The 16,164-nt window shown below is 43.9% G+C and overlaps 1 protein-coding gene across 1 annotated transcript in view; it reads left to right on the forward strand.

Moving 5' to 3' along the window:
• The window catches only part of FRMD4B (FERM domain containing 4B), a 139,072-nt gene that overhangs the window by 33,005 nt on the left and 89,903 nt on the right, over nucleotides 1–16,164 (forward strand). The window lies entirely within an intron of this gene.

The following is a 16,164-nucleotide window of genomic DNA, read 5'->3' on the forward strand; positions in this document are numbered from 1 at the left end:
TAATAAACAGTTGGAAGATTAACCACAGTTTATGGTCCAATGTAACTGAAGTTAATTGCAACTGGAAGCAAAAGCTTCAACTCTCTCCTCATGACCACGCCACAGGAGGGGAGCAGGAGCACACGTCGCATGAGTTGCGAGGCTCACTCATGCAACGCTGAACAGTGGCCCATTGTTGAATCTGAACAAGGCCACTGAGTCACCTGGTTGCTGATTCAGCAGATTCATTCAGCCTCCAGAAGCAGATGCCAGGTGGCGGAAGCATACCTGCTTTTCTCTCTTCTGTCACAGTGGCAAGAAGGAAGAGGAGAAACTTATGCCCACTGTTTGGAGTCCGAGGCAGGATTTCTCCAGCAGTTTTTGGACTACAATTCCCAGCCTCCCTGACTACTGGTCCTGCTAGCTAAGGATGATGGGACTTGTAGTCCAGCAACAGCTGCAGACCCAGGTTTGGGAAACCCTGGTCTAAGGCTTCAGGATTTAAGTTAGCATCAGGTGTAGGGCAAACCCACATGGCTGTGAGCTAGAAAATCCACTGGTACAGTGTTCCTGCATTCTGATTTCCCTTCCCAAAGCACAGAACTGACGAGAACACCACTGGCTGGTGGGGGCTATGGAGACTGCATGGCCGACTTCCCAGTGTAAGGGGAGGGCTGGCTGGAGGTGAAACATTTTTTACATCTTCTAGGGACATGCTGTCCACTAGACAACTGAAATGGAAACATTATCAGAATGAACGCCATGGCCCTGCTCTAGCATGCAATGGGATTTGCATTTAGCTATGAATGAGGAGGCCCTTGCGAGCATGAAGGTGCCCATTTGCGCAAGCTGCTGGATGGAGCCTCGCGGGTGTACTAAAACATGTGGTCATATTTTTCCACCTGCCGTTGACTCACTCTCTCAGCCATTCCCATAAATTGCTGCTTGGCCTTTTCCTCATGTCCAAAAAGAAAGCTACTGACGTTTGTCAGTGGATGCATGACAGCACAAAATAAGGCAGGACACCTAGTGGGTTAGTACACTTTTGCCCTCTGTTTTAGGAGTGCAACCCCCCAGGAGCGCACTATTTTTAGAACTTCTAAAGATAGATACTTCTAAAGGGTTTCTAGCAAAGCGTGTTCTCCTTCATGGAGAGCACATGTTGCGGTGGGGGCCGCCAGGACACTCCAAAGTTGGGGGGCGGGCTAATTGATCGTTGGCCACTGATGCGATTGGGGCTTCCTTTGTTGTTGGGAAGAAGTTAATGTTGCCATTTATTGATTGACAGCCAGAAATAGTAAAACTCCTTGCACGAGGCTAGGGCTTCCTCTTTTCACCCGTGCATTGGATTGCCCGTCCCTCCCTCCCTAGAATAGGGTTGTTTGCTTTGACCTTGCTATGCCTGTCATGGGGTCATCTGCCCTGGAGCAGGGGCCTGGTAGGAATTTTGTCCATCTGGCTGATTGGCTGGGGCCATTTGGTTTTTGCCTACTGCATAGCAAATCGTCACAACTTGTAAGGTTCGTGGTTAGGCATTGGTTTATGGTTTGGTTGGTTGAGGGACATGGATTGGCTGTGCCTGCCCCTCTAATGCTGCTGCTGCTGCTGCAAGGGATTCTGTTAAAGGAATTGGGAGCTAACTATTGCTTGTCCACTCTGACAAGGGGGCTCGGGCCATAGCAATGAGCTCCTGGTTGCATTTGGGGTGAGGGCAGGTTCCCTGCTCCGCGTAACCCCCAAGTGTATTCCCCCATTCTGACTTTCGCATCGTGCGGAATGTCAGTCTGTCCCCCATGGTGGGGGCAGATAGTCGCAACCAATGCCTATGCAACCACTCACAAATTTGTATTTTAATAAAGTTGTGGCCAAAAATTATGCCAAAAAAATCTTAAACAAAAATTTCTGTGTGATGTGTGAGTTATTGGGGTGGACCTGGGGACCTCGACACGCAACTGGGGGTTTCCCTTTTTTGATGCTCCCTTCATTGGACCGCCGCAGCAACAAAAAAATATTAATAGTTGCCTGAGCTGGTGTCCAGTTAATTGCTGTTCCTGCCACACCATTTATTTATGCTCTTCAAACCCACAAGAGTCATTGCTTTCAGAGGCATGGAAACATTTCTCTTTTTTTTATATATAATATTTTTATTAAGTTTATAAAGTACAGAAAAAAGAAATAAAGACGTAGAAAGAGAAATACAATAAAGAGATTACAAATTTCCATAATCCTTTTTTCCATCTATTGGACTTCCCCACATCCTCCAAACCCTGCATTCTCTGTAATACAGAATATCAGCAATTTGTTAACTTATTTCCAAACTTGTTGTATCTTTCATTTTATCATGTTTCCTAATTTCCATGCTGTTGTAATTCAAATCTTATATGTTTTGACTTAAACATAATAAAGTTATTTCATTATTCCACCTTTAAATTCTTGTACCTTAATTTCCATTTCATTAGTTTACCAATGCTGAAGCAAAAATTTCTAAAAAGAGCATTTTTTAACATTCATACAACTTGTAATGTTTTTTCAAATAGTCTTTGAATTTTTTCCAATCCTCCTCGATTGTTTCTTCTCCCAAGTCTCGGATTCTGCCAGTCATTTCAGCCAGTTCCATATAGTCCATCAACTGCGTCTGCCATTCCTCCAGCGTGGGTAAATCTTGTGTCTTCCAATGCTTAGCAATCAGGATCCTTGCTGCTGTGGTAGCATACATAAAAAAAGTTCTATCTTTCTTAAGTACTCTCTGGTCCACAATGCCCAGAAGAAAGGCCTCCGGTTTCTTAGGTAAGGTATATCTAAGTACCTTTTTTAGTTCATTATGAATCATCTCCCAAAAGGCCTTCACTTTCGGGCAAGTCCACCAGAGATGAAAAAATGTCCCTTCCGCCTCTTTACATTTCCAACATTTGTTATCAGACAGGTGATATATCTTAGCAAGTTTAACTGGGGTCATGTACCACCGGTATATCATTTTCATAATATTTTCCTTCAAGGCACTGCATGCCGTAAATTTCATTCCGGTGTTCCATAACCTTTCCCAGTCTTCAAACATAATGTTGTGCCCCAAGTCCTGCGCCCATTTTATCATGGCGGATTTGACTGTCTCGTCATGTGTATTCCATTTAAGCAGCAAGTTATACATTCTCGAAAGTAGTTTATTTTTTGGCTCTAACAGTTCTGTCTCTAATTTCGATTTTTCCACCTGGAATCCAACCTTTTTATCCACTTTAAAAACCTCCTGGATTTGAGCATAGTGCAACCAATCTCGCACCTTGTTTTTCAATTTTTCCAAGCTCAGCAACCTCCAATTGTCTCCAATTTTTTCAATTATTTCCCAATATTTAGGCCAGTAGGCTTCCATGTTAAGTCTCTTACATGCCTTGGCCTCCACCGGTGAGAGCCACCTCGGAGTCTTACTCTCCAATAAGTCTTTATATTTTGTCCAGACCATCAAAATTGCTCTTCTGACAATATGGTTTTTAAACAATTTGTGAACTTTAACCTTGTCATACCACAAATATGCATGCCACCCAAAAGCATTGTCAAACCCTTCCAGATCTAGGACATCAGTGTTTTCCAATAAAATCCAATCTTTCAACCAGCAGAAGGCTGCAGATTCATAATATAACCTCAAGTCTGGCAGGGCAAATCCCCCTCTTTCTTTCGCATCAGTTAGTATTTTAAACTTTATTCGGGGCTTTTTGCCCTGCCAAACAAACTTGGAAATATCCTTCTGCCACTTTCCAAAACATTCCACTTTGTCCACGATCTGTAGGGCCTGAAACAAAAATAACATTTTCGGCAATACATTCATCTTTATAGCTGCTATCCGGCCCAACAAGGAAAGTTTCAATCTTGACCATATTTCCAAGTCTCTTTTAATTTCTGACCAACATTTCTCATAGTTATCTTTAAACAAATTCAAATTTTTGGAGGTCAAGTACACCCCTAGATATTTTACTTTTTTAACCACATTTAATTCTGTTTCTTTCAGGAACTCATCTGTTTCTGTAGTTGTCAAGTTTTTTACTAAAACCTTAGTTTTTTGCTTGTTCAGCTTAAATCCCGCCACCCGACCAAAATCAGAGATTAATTCTAACACTCTTTTAGTGCCAGAGACTGGCTCCTGTAATGTTAATACCAAGTCATCTGCAAAAGCTTTCAATTTATATTGTTTCACTCCGACCTCAATCCCCTGTACAGACCGGTCCTTTCTAATCATGTTCAATAGCACCTCCAGGACTGAAATAAACAATAGGGGGGATAGGGGGCACCCCTGTCGTGTCCCTTTTTCTATTTTGAATTCCTCTGTCACCACATTGTTAACAATCAATTTAGCTTTTTGCTCTGAGTAAATTGCTTCTATTCCATTTTCAAACCCCCGCCCGACTCCCATCCCTTCCAAATTTTTCTTCATAAACATCCAAGAAATGTTATCAAAGGCTTTCTCCGCATCAATAAAAATTAGAACCGCTCTAGTATTAAGATTTGTTTGTAGAAGTTCCAAAATGTCAATAATGTTTCTTGTATTATCAAACAAATGCCTACCAGGGAGAAAGCCGGCCTGGTCCTTATGGATCACTTCATTAAGAACTTTTTTAAATCTACTTGCTAAAATATCCGCAAAAATTTTGTAATCCACGTTTAGGAGTGAGATGGGGCGGTAGTTCTTAAGCTGGGTCTTTTCAGTTTCTTGTTTAGGTATCAATGTGATGAAAGCTTCTTTCCACGTCTCCGGTGCCTTCCTCCCCTCCATAATCTGATTGCAGACCTCCAACAGAGGTTGTATCAAATAGTCCTTCAAAACCTTATAATATTTGGAGGTAAGTCCATCAGGGCCTGGAGATTTGCCTAATTGAAGGTTCTGAATGGCACTTTCAATTTCTTGCTGAGTGATATTGCTATTCAGGGTAGTTCTCATTTCCTGAGTTATTTTTTGTAATCCATTAATTTTAAGGAATTGATCCATCTCAAAGTCTTTCTGTGGCCCTTGTGAATAAAGTTCTTTAAAATATCTCTGGAAACACTTTCTAATTTCCTCGGGTTTCTGAACCATTCTCCCTTCAATCTCTAGATTTGTAACTGTATTAAGTTTTTGTCTCTTTTTCAACTGCCATGCTAGCAGTTTCCCACACTTGTTAGCTGATTCGAAGGACCTTTGTTTCATTTGTTTAAATTTCCATTCCACTTCTTGATTTATCAATTTCGAGTATTGTGCCTGGAAAAATTTCACCTCTCTCAGCACTTCCTTCGACTTGGGCCTAGATCTTAATTTTTTCTCTCCTTCTCTTATTTTCTCCAATATCTTCTCCTTCTTTTCATTCCAGAACTTTTTCTTAATCGTATTTTGTTGTATTAGAAACCCTCTCATAACTGCTTTACTTGCGTCCCAGATTGTTCTTTTTTCCACATTGGTGTTTAGATTTATTTCAAAATAGTCCTTTAAAGTTTTTTGGGCCTTCTTAACAATCTCCTGGTCCCTTAATAAGGTGTCATTCATTTTCCATCTAAAGGATCCGGTTGTGTTAAGTCTCAATTCCACTTTCAAAGCATTATGGTCGGAGCAAGTTTTTGGGCAGATTTCCACTTTTCTAGTCTTAGGTACCAGTCCAGAGGCATGGAAACATTTCTCAAAGTGTTATGCGCTATGCCCAGTGTAGTTAACAGTGCCCTGATGGCTTGGTTTAAAAAAAGGAAAGCACACTGGGTGAGGTTTTGAATACTGAAACAGAGTGAGGAAGAGGGCGTAACTCATTACTGAACTCTGTATCTTTGCTTCAAAGTGCACTCCATTGCAGTTTGTCTCCCTGCAAGGTCCAAAACTAGTGTTGGGTGTAGGAAAAAGCAGGGGGTGAGGAGGGCAGTTTGGAGTGGAGAAAAGGAGGCAGTGATGACTACCAAATTGCATGGCTTTTAAAGGGGATTATTAGACAGATTCATGGAGGGTAAGGCTATCAGCACCTGCCAGCCATGATGGCTGTGTTCTGCCTCCATTGTCAGAGGCATCAAGCCTCTGAATACTGATTGCTAGGAATTGCAGGTGGGCAGAGTGCCATTGCGTTCATGTTCATGTTGATCAATGTATTGTTTGGAAAGCTGTTTAAAGGAAAATAATAAAAATTTAATATTAAAAAAAACCAAGATGAGGCATCGGCCTGATCCAGCGAGCTCTGCTTATTATGGTCTTAAGTGAGTGAAGAGTTAAGTAGGCACACAAATCTTCGGTACTCAAAATAGGTATATAATATGTAGATAGCCCGTTAAAGTGCACAGATGTAGCTTATACAGGAAGTTCCTGATTAGAAAAGTAAAGGGGAAATAAAGGCAAAGGTTTTTTCTTAAGTAAACTTAAGTATGTTTGTATCTTTCATAAGAGAATTCAAGGCAGAGTATGTGGGGTTTTCAGGTGGTGTCCCATCTAGGCATTACTCAACAAGGTAACAGCATCCATCGTGTGTCATGATGAAGGATGGAGATGTTGTTGGACTTCAGCACCTAGCAGCCTCAGCCAGCATGGGCAGTGAACATGAGAAGAGCCTGTTGGATCAGGCCCATGGCCCATCTAGTCCAGCATCCTGTTCTCACAGTGGCCAAGTAGATGTCTATGGAAAGCTGGAAAGCCCACATGGTCAGGGATGTCTGGAGTCCATCAACTTCTGCAGGATCAGAGGTTCCCCATCCCTGTTCTAAAGAAATTTCATGACCATCCTTCAGCTAGATTCAGTAAGAGTAAGATGTTGGAGTCATCAGTATTTTCCAACAAGCGTTTTTACCATTGTCAAGTGTACTTTCTGGAAACGTTGGAGCTAGGCTAAAAAAAAATTACAACTAAGAAATCCAGAACAAGGTGGGAATGAAAGTGAGAATGAATTGCCAAAACAAATGGGTGTGAGTATCTCTGCAGGTGTGCAGATGAATGTGTACCTACTTATATATGCTAAAGAAATTTGAAAATGTTTGAAACGTAAACATTGCTAATTTGCTCTTGTGACTTTGCCAAGATATATGATTTGAATATATTAATGTTGGTTGCATGTTCTAGCGTTGAGAGGAACTGGTTATAGTGGCAATGATGTGCAGATGTAGTAATGCTGCTCATCAGTGTTATGTTAAAGACTTTAAGGGTGTAGAGAACAATTTTGACAGAGGACAACCTTTTTTTCTCTATTTACTAGGTGTGTGTTAATTGGTATCGGGATAGATGGTGCCAGGCGGTGGTTTCTTGCTGAGCCTGCCTGTCAGCCAAAGAGAAAAACAGCTGTCCCTAGAACTCAGTTTCTGTGGGAGGCATGAGAAAGAGGTAGACAGAAATATGGGTCACAGATGCAATAGGTGTCGTATTTATAACGAGTAGCATGGCAGTGTCACCTTCTGTTTGTTGACTGCTTCTCACTCAGAAGCAGGCAAGGTGAAAATGTCTTTGCAGGTAGATTTGCATCCATGAGGTGGGTGGCGCTGTGAGTTAAACCACAGATCCTAGGACTTGCCGATCAGAAGGCTGGCGGTTCGAATCCCCGCGATGGGGTTAGCTCCCGTTTCTCAGTCCCAGCTCCTGCCAACCTAGCAGTTCGAAAGCACATCAAAGTGCAAGTAGATAAATAGGTACCGCTCCAGCGGGAAGGTAAATGGCGTTTCCGTGCACTGCTCTGGTTCGCCAGAAGTGGCTTAGTCATGCTGGCCACATGACCCGGAAGCTGTACGCCGGCTCCCTCGGCCAATAAAGCGAGATGAGCGCTGCAACCCCAGAGTCGGCCACAACTGGACCTAATGGTCAGGGGTCCCTTTACCTTTACCCTTCTACATCATTAATCTAAAACTGAAATTAATAATTTGTTGACTGTCAACTATGCTTGGTGTGGTTTTCCCTATTAAAGCTGGTTTAGGATTGTATTTCATGGAACGCCCTTATAACCTGTCGGCATCGGAGAGTGCCTGCTTGCATATGCATTGCAGTTTCTACAACTATCAGTGACTGATCCTCAGAATACCTACCATTCCTTGCGCCCTTGGTAAGGAGCTGTATCGGCACCCCCCCCCCAAAAAAATCACTTTACCGTATCCCTTTGTGCAGCAGTGCAAGAAGGATGGGAAGCTTCTCCCACGTTTGATCTCGGCGGTGCATCACCAGGTATCTCCTTAGCCTGATAGGTGATTTTTGCACCCTTCCAGGTGTGCGTCCCTGGTGGGTGCCAGTTTTGCAAACCTGTTAGTACACCTCTGCTGATCCTGAAACAGTGCCATCTCATGATCAAGAAACAATAGTATAGGGTTTGGGTTACAGATATAACAGATGTGACCAATTTATTCAAGTCCATAGGCACATCTGGATTTTTAAAAAATCAATTCCCATGAGCACCATCACCCTGGTTACTTCCTTCCTACCTCTCCTGGATCAACCCCAACCCCAGCTGGCAAAGTAATAAACCACACGAGCCTACGCTTTGCAGTTTCCAAGGATCTGGTAAAAGTTGGATTCAGTACAATTAAGGCAGGCCCATGTCATACATTTAAAGCACATGACTTTCCCCAAAGAATCGTGGGGACTGTAGTTTAAGGTTTCTTGAAATTGTAACCCTGAGGGGAGGCAAACTACAGCTCCCATGATTCTTTTGGGGAAGTCATGTGCTTCAAGTGTGCATTGGATGTGCTTTAAATGCATAAGGTGGACCTGCCTTTTATGTGAGCCTTGAAAAACACACAGAACTGCAAAAGGAATTGGGAAATAATAGCACTTTTCCAACTTCCTCCTTCAGCTCTATGTATGTTTTGGCGGAGCGGGCAGGGAGCAACTACCACCACCACCTCATGAAAACGGAGGCAATGAATGGGAGGGCTCAGAATCTCCATGGGTGCCAGGAGAAGACAGAAAAGGTGTTACTGCACCCATGATCCCTAAATTTACTCTGAAATCCTTGGTGAGGGTGTGCGTCAGCGGATTTGCTTTTTTGAAGACCAAGTGTATGATGTCTGCTGCATGTTGTCACCAGTGCTACAGGACCCTGATTTTGCAAATGGGAACTGTTCATTGAACCCATTCAACAGAGCATATGCCTAGTTGAGAAATCTCCGATATTCCTCCTCCCACCTCATTATTTTTACTCCAGCTGTTCCCACCCTCACAGAGCACGCAACTATAAAACTCTTTTAAGAGAGCCTTTAGAAGTGATAGGTGAAACTAATCAATAATGCTCTTGCATGCACACCTTGCCTAATGAGTGGAAACAGAGAAAGAGTGATCTTGTGCAACTCTCCACACATACCTGTGGGCCAGGAATGTAGTAGCCCAAAAGGAGAGATGCTCAGATAGACGGGTGTGGTACAGAAACCTGGCTAGATCAATAACAGTTTTCTCGAACATCTCAGTCCTGAAACATTATTTAATGTTTAACTGTTGAGGGAAAGGAATGTATGCATCAAGCCCCAGCTTTGAGATAACATTTAAACATGTGCTTGGGAAAAACAACAACACCAGGCACTTTGCTTGTGTGCATCTCTGAAATGGGTGGATTGTGGACACGTAGACGGAAGAGTCCCATGTAAGCATCTTGTGTCATTTGGCTGCAAGGAGTGGCTGTGCTTCAACTGTACTGGTGCCATGCTTGTTGCAGAACAGTTCTTTTGCACAGCTTGTCCTCGTCTACTATTTAACAAGTTGTTCCTTTTTTGCTCACGTTTTGTGAGCCTTTGCACATCCTATCCTCTTTCAGTTGCTTATGGTTTCTTCTTCTTCTTGGGATATTATTTCCTTTTTTAGTAGCCTTTTTATGGCATTTTGTTCCTCTTTTTAAAAGTACCCTAATTTGCATGCTGCCAGATGTACAACACATTTATGTGATTCTACATTTATAGGGTGGAAGGGGGCTGAGGAGCGGCCTTGAAGAGGTTTGTGGGCAAAGTAAGGAGTTGAAAAGCTTCCTCCATAGCCCAAAACCACCAGATTAAATTTTAAAATAAAATTAAAAGCCCTTGTAATGATGGTGGGTGGGTGATAAATTTTTATTCAATTGAACATTGCTGTCATTAAAAGGACATCATTATATGGCTGTTAAATTATTTTGCAATGGTACCAGCTTTTGCATTTAAAAAGATAGAAATATGCACAAAATGAGTTGAGAATCCAGTATTAGTTATGGACTATTTAGAGAAGCAATCCTTGAATCATTACTGAGTTCCTGGCATCACATTTGCCTTCTACAACATTCACGGTTTAATCCTGTGCTCCCATTTACATTAACTGGAGTGTTTCATGATTTGGTGCAAGTCCTCAGCACTAGCAATGTCATGCTGACCTCAGGCTTACCCCAGCATGGCACTAGGGATACACCAGCTTGATATTATGCTGGCAGAAAGGCTAAAAATGGGTGGCGTCAGCAGTGTGTCAGAGGAAGAGCAAGCTTAATCTGAACCCTGTGAGCAGCTGATTGCAAAAGGAAATCTCTGCCATGTAAGAGTCTAAGAACCCACCGTGTTCCCTGACCTTACACCAGCGTAAGCAGGTACCAGTGTAGCTGACTGAGACGAAAGGTTTGCTCTGTTAGGCTCCATTGCTAGGGAATAAGTCCCACTGAATTCAGTGTTCCTTAGTTCTGAGCAAACATGCTTCACGTTGCACTTTCACTCTGTGACTAAGCATAGGCCAGCCTCACAGTCCTGACGTTTGGCGACTAGATTTTCATGAGCAGTAAAACCTGCATGTGGTTATGGCGGTAGTTCTCCCATGGGTTCTTGCAGGATGTGGGTCATCTAGCCATACACACACACACATGGAACCATCACAACAGGGGGCATTTCAGTAGTTACTACCACATACTGTGGAGTTAAAATGGAGCCCAGTATCAGGTGTGGGTTTGGCTGTCTCCGTGCACAGTGATGATACAACAAGACTCCCGGTTTGGGTTGGAACCTCATTCTGTGATGTACTTAGCTTTGATTTTAACCCAAGCCTTCCAGAAATGAAGTCCCTTAACAGGTTGGGATGCTTCTGCTGCAAGCAAGACATCAATTACTGTGCTTGCTGACCCATTTGTCCTAGAATTCTCCAGGAACTCCCTTGCCCTAGGCATGGTGCACATCTAAATACCAAGCCTCTGCAGAGAAGCAAATGGCTTAATAACACCCTGCTGAATTGCATCTACTCTCCCTTTCCTTTCTTCCCTTTCTCTCCTTTCGGGTTTCTGAATTGGACAAGCTGGACAGGAGGAAAAACATTAATGGGATTTAGAGCACATTTGTGACTTGCTGGTCATGTTTATTTTCACACACCCTGGTGCTTTGACCACAGACTTTCCTTAGACAAGCGCTGTCATCTTTTCAATGCCATGTCTTTTAACACTGGGCGGGCTCTTAACAATGAACATTGCACAAGTTCCTTCCAATTGAAACCAGCACTCTACACACCTATAGGATAAACCTGCCTGCGCAGTTCAGCCTGTGTTTATTTCAGTCTCCACCTGACTTGCCTTTCTCTGTGCTCAGGGCACAAAGAGAACATAAATGACACTCTGCACACACAAACACCACTTGAGGCAAACTAAACACTTCCAGCAGTTTCTTATCTTGTGTTTGTTCCTCCGGGTAGGCTAGCACCATGGCTAAGATTGCCTATACATAAACTAAACAAACCCTAAATCATGTACAACATTAGGTGAAAAAGTGCTGTTCATCCTGGTTGCCAGTGACCTTGGCCTTTTTTTGCCCTCTGCTTTGGCTTTTCTTTTGGCATTTTGCTTGAGCCGCCAGCTTTGCAACGCTTTGTACTAACATTTCTTGTTGGCTCCTGTGCTTTGCTTGTGGCACACTTTTGGTGAGATTGCATGGGATAATCTGGGAAGGCTGACAGATGTGGGGGGAGTGCACAGTGTTTAGGCAATGAGGTTTTGGTTGCAGCCCTATGATTCTGTCTGGAAGGAACTTCTAACTGTAAACCAAACCATAGATTTTCTGTATAGGGTGGTTTATAGCAGTAGTCTCTGGTCTTTTCAAATCTGAGACCTACCTTTAACCCAAAGGTGCAGCATTATTATTATTGCTATGTATTTGTACAGTGGTTGTGCTGCTGTTGCAGGCTACTTGAGTTTAGGCTGTGGTTCAATAGTGGGTCAAACCCATCAGTGGCAGACCAATAGCTTTTGGTATACTCCATCTCCAGTATTGGGGGGGGTAGGGAGTTCCATAGGTACCTATATTTTGGGAATGAACAACCTTGGAAACATTGGGGGAGTCTATGTAGTTAGAAGGAACTTGACTCGGGGGCATGGGATGGATACCTGACCTAGAAGTGCCCTATAGTTGTTCTTTGCCAATTAATGTTGTGATTCTCACATCACCCATTAAATCCCAGATGTTAGTATGATAGTATCCCATATGTTAGTATGTTAGTATGGAAGCCTACCCTGTACCCATACTTATCCCTTGCTTATAAGATTTTATCCAGGCTCTCCTGAGAAGTCTCTAGAGTCATGGCAGCTCCCTTCACCATACAGCTCTCACTGCTCCTAAACATTTGCCAGTCATATATAATGCAAGCCTCCTTCTATGTGGTTTTGCAACATACCCCAGTAGGCTCCTGCCGTGGTGTCTGAGACATGGGAGGGTGGTTTCTCTGCCTGTTCTTTGTGTGGCAATATTTCAGTCGCTTGAAGATAGATAGGAATCAGGGTAATGTGAGCATGAGCATCACACCTGGATGCTTGAATGTGAACATTTCGCATTTCTGTTTTTTCGCCATGCTTGCTAGGGTGAGTGCGCTGCAGCTGTCTGGCAAACATGGCACACCCTAGCTTTCGTTCCAAGCTTTAGGGATGCAGAGGTGGATGAGGATCATTCCAGTGGAATTCCTACCTCTTCCCCAGCTACAAGAAGGGAATTGCTTGTCCACTTAATTCCCAAGGTACCTGAAGTGTCTCGGCAGCACACTGATGAAACCACCAACCTTCCTGTTGTTGTTTTTCATGCTCCGCAGCAGGAAGGAGTGATGGGGGGCCTTCACTGGTTGAACTAGAAAAGCATCCAGAGCACCTTGACTTGCTCAGCCAGCTATATCAGCAGGATACCAGTTGTCTTGGGGGGCGGGGAGTGGCTGAGATGCACTGTGAAGTGGGCAAATCAGCAAGCTCCTCTTGCCCTCTTTTCCAGCTCCAGATCTTGTCCCTGACAAAGAGTGGAGGCTCTGTGTGAGGTCAGTGACAAAGAAAGAGGGCAACTGTATCGGCAACCACGACCTTTGGCTTAGCTCCTAAGGCCTGGCAAAAATTGTGGAGCCTTGCAGTGAAGCAGCTTAATGGAAATGGGGCTAGGGCAGTGAGTGAGGAAATGGGGCTAGGGCAGCACCGTTTCCCTATCGCTGTTGCATTTACCCAATACTGATATTTGGAGCCTTTACAGCTGTTACACCCAGGCATCTGGTCCACACTCCACCTGATTTATGTGTCTTGTTTGTCTTGTAGGGAATTCCCACCCCACTGCCGCTCATATTGCCTTCAGCCTTGTCTGGCCTATTAGCCTTAACGCCCACTCATCATGCTTATGTGCACATGCTCAATGTTTTGACTATGAAGTCTGGACAAGGTAATGTGGATGGTGGCGCCATCACTAAGTGGGAGAGATCAGATATCAGTGAAGATGCAAGCACTCTGAAGTTAACAGAAGATGTGACGCGTATATTCGCCAACATTTCACAGATTAAAATAGGCTCACTCCTGTGCGCTCTTGCAATGTTCCCTGTCTTGTACCAAGGATCACTTGCCTGACTGCACATTCACATGGTTGAATGTTTCCCTGCCTGTTGTGTCCTGAATTCATTGACTGTCCTGCATGCCTTTTGAGGTAGGTGTGGTTACCAGGCTCACCAGCTGCAGCAGGCAAGGCTGCACACTGCATTTGCTGTTCATGCCTTTGCAGTCATGTGCATAAGCGCCTTAGTCAACACGCTCTGGGAATAGGAAGCAGAAAGGAAGCACACACTGGCCTCTGCCACCAGCTAGGGGAACAAGGACCACTGGGAGGCTGTCCCCTTGTGCTCCAGAAACAATACGATTGCAAGGGGAAGCCCAGCCGGGCCCCATCCATTGTAGAGCGAAGAAGCAGCAGCCCAGTCTGGCCCCTTCTATTAGCTAGAAGATTTAAGGGTCACTGGGCTTGTACGACTTTTGGTTTCCATGCATTAGTACCTGTTTCTTGTAAGCCACCTTGAGGATCATTTGATTGAAAGGAAGGGTAGAAATCTTGTAAACAAATGCAGGAAACATGCATCTGCCCTCCATGTAGAGATGGCACTTCCAAAAGCTCTTGAGAAGGCGAGGGAATGAAACCTCAAGGGAGGGGGCAACTTGTTTATTTAAAACATCTTTCCTACCACCTAAAAGCTCTCAAAGGAAGTTCATAGAATCTTAAGAGTTGGAAGGGACTGCAAGGGTCATCTAGTCATCTGTATTTTTGGTTTCTATGGAAGCCGCCCAGAGTGGCTGGGGAGGCCCAGCCAGATTGGCAGGGTATAAATAATAAATTATTATTATTATTATTAATCCAATCCCCCTGATGCGGGAATCTCAGTTCAAATACAGTCATACCTTGGGTTACAGATGCTTCAGGTTGCGTTTTTTTGGGTTACGGACATGCCGAAACTCGGAAGTACCGGAACGGGTTACTTCCGGCTTTCGGTGGTTGCGCATGGACAGAAGCACTAAATCGTGCTTTGCACATGCGCAGAAGCACCAAATCACAACCCACGTGTGTGCAGACGTGGCGCTGCGGGTTGCAAACACTGTGGGTTGCAAACGTGCCTCCCGCACGGATCACATTCGCAACCCAAGTGTCCACTGTATCCATGAGAGATGGCCATCCAGCCTCTGCTTAAAAACCTACAAGGAAGGAGAATCAACAATCTCTTGAGGGACTCTGTTCCACTGTCGAATAGCTCTTACTGTCAGAAAGTTTTTCTGTATGTTTAGTCTGAATCTCCTTTTCACAACTGATTCAAAGCAGTGGCAGCAACTGATACATAAAGGTGACAAAGCAGCATTAAAATCCAGCCAACTTAAAAGCTGAAGCAGCAGTAAAAGCAGATCTTCTATCAAGTCCCTAAATTTTAGGTGTCAAACGAACATATCGGGGGGGGGGGGAATCCATGGCTGAGGAATGCTACTACTGCAAAGCCGCTAGCTCTGAGTAGAGGAGCCTGCAGCAAGGTGTTTGTGAAGATGATCTCAGAACAACCAGATAGGTTCATATGAGAGTAGAAGTTCATTTAGATACCACAGACCTTGACATTTGGGAGTATCTAACTTGGTGTCCTTCATATTTTGTGCACTAGAACTCCTATCAGGCATGTCAGCATGGCCAAAGGTCAGGGATGATTAGAATTGTCAAGCAAAACATCTGGAGGGCATCAGGCTGGGGGAAGGTTGGTTTATGACTTTATAGGTCAAAATGCAGGTGTACAAAAACAAACAGACCAAAAGTCTGTGACTTTTTAAAAAAAAACAACCATCAAAGTATGTTCCAAACAACATGTTCCAGTTAACATACTGGCACTTGTCTTCTGAACCCACTGAAAACTTCTGAACAGTGTTCAAAGGCTGCCCCACATGCAATGAGTTGTAGTAGTCTAACCTAGATGTCCAAGAGCATGGAGAACTGTAGCCTGATTGGCTCTATTCAAGAAGAACGGAAGGTGCATTGTTCCACAGAGCTCACCTGCTGCTCTGGATGCCAACTCTATTGCATGTGTGCACACTAACAACTTTTTTTGGGAAAGCATCCCCAAAAACAAGGGTGAGCACGGGGAAAAATAGGGCTGTCACTGGTAATTGGGTGCAGCCGAAGCATATCTTAGATTGTAGACAATCTACTCTTAGATTGTAGACAATAGTGAAGGGGATTAGGAACAAAGTGCTTTAAAAGTGCTTCGCATGTTCAGTGTACAGCACCCCTCTTCCTGTTCAAATTTGCCTCCCCACCCTGCTTGCGTATCATTGTTCTCATGCATGACGTTTTATCATAGCTGGGCATCCATCATACTGGGGGGAGTGACTTCACTTCCCCAGTGACCATGAGTGGTTGGCCACATCCGTTTGATGAGAACAGCAGAGACTGCATTACACAAGAGCCAGGATAAAGGATGGCAAGTACAAGAAATGGCTCTGGTTGTCGAGGTTATTACCTGCACACTCAAGATTTACTGAT

Source organism: Podarcis erhardii, assembly GCF_964252035.2.
Source record: "Podarcis erhardii genome assembly, chromosome: 2".
NCBI lineage: Eukaryota > Metazoa > Chordata > Lepidosauria > Squamata > Lacertidae > Podarcis > Podarcis erhardii.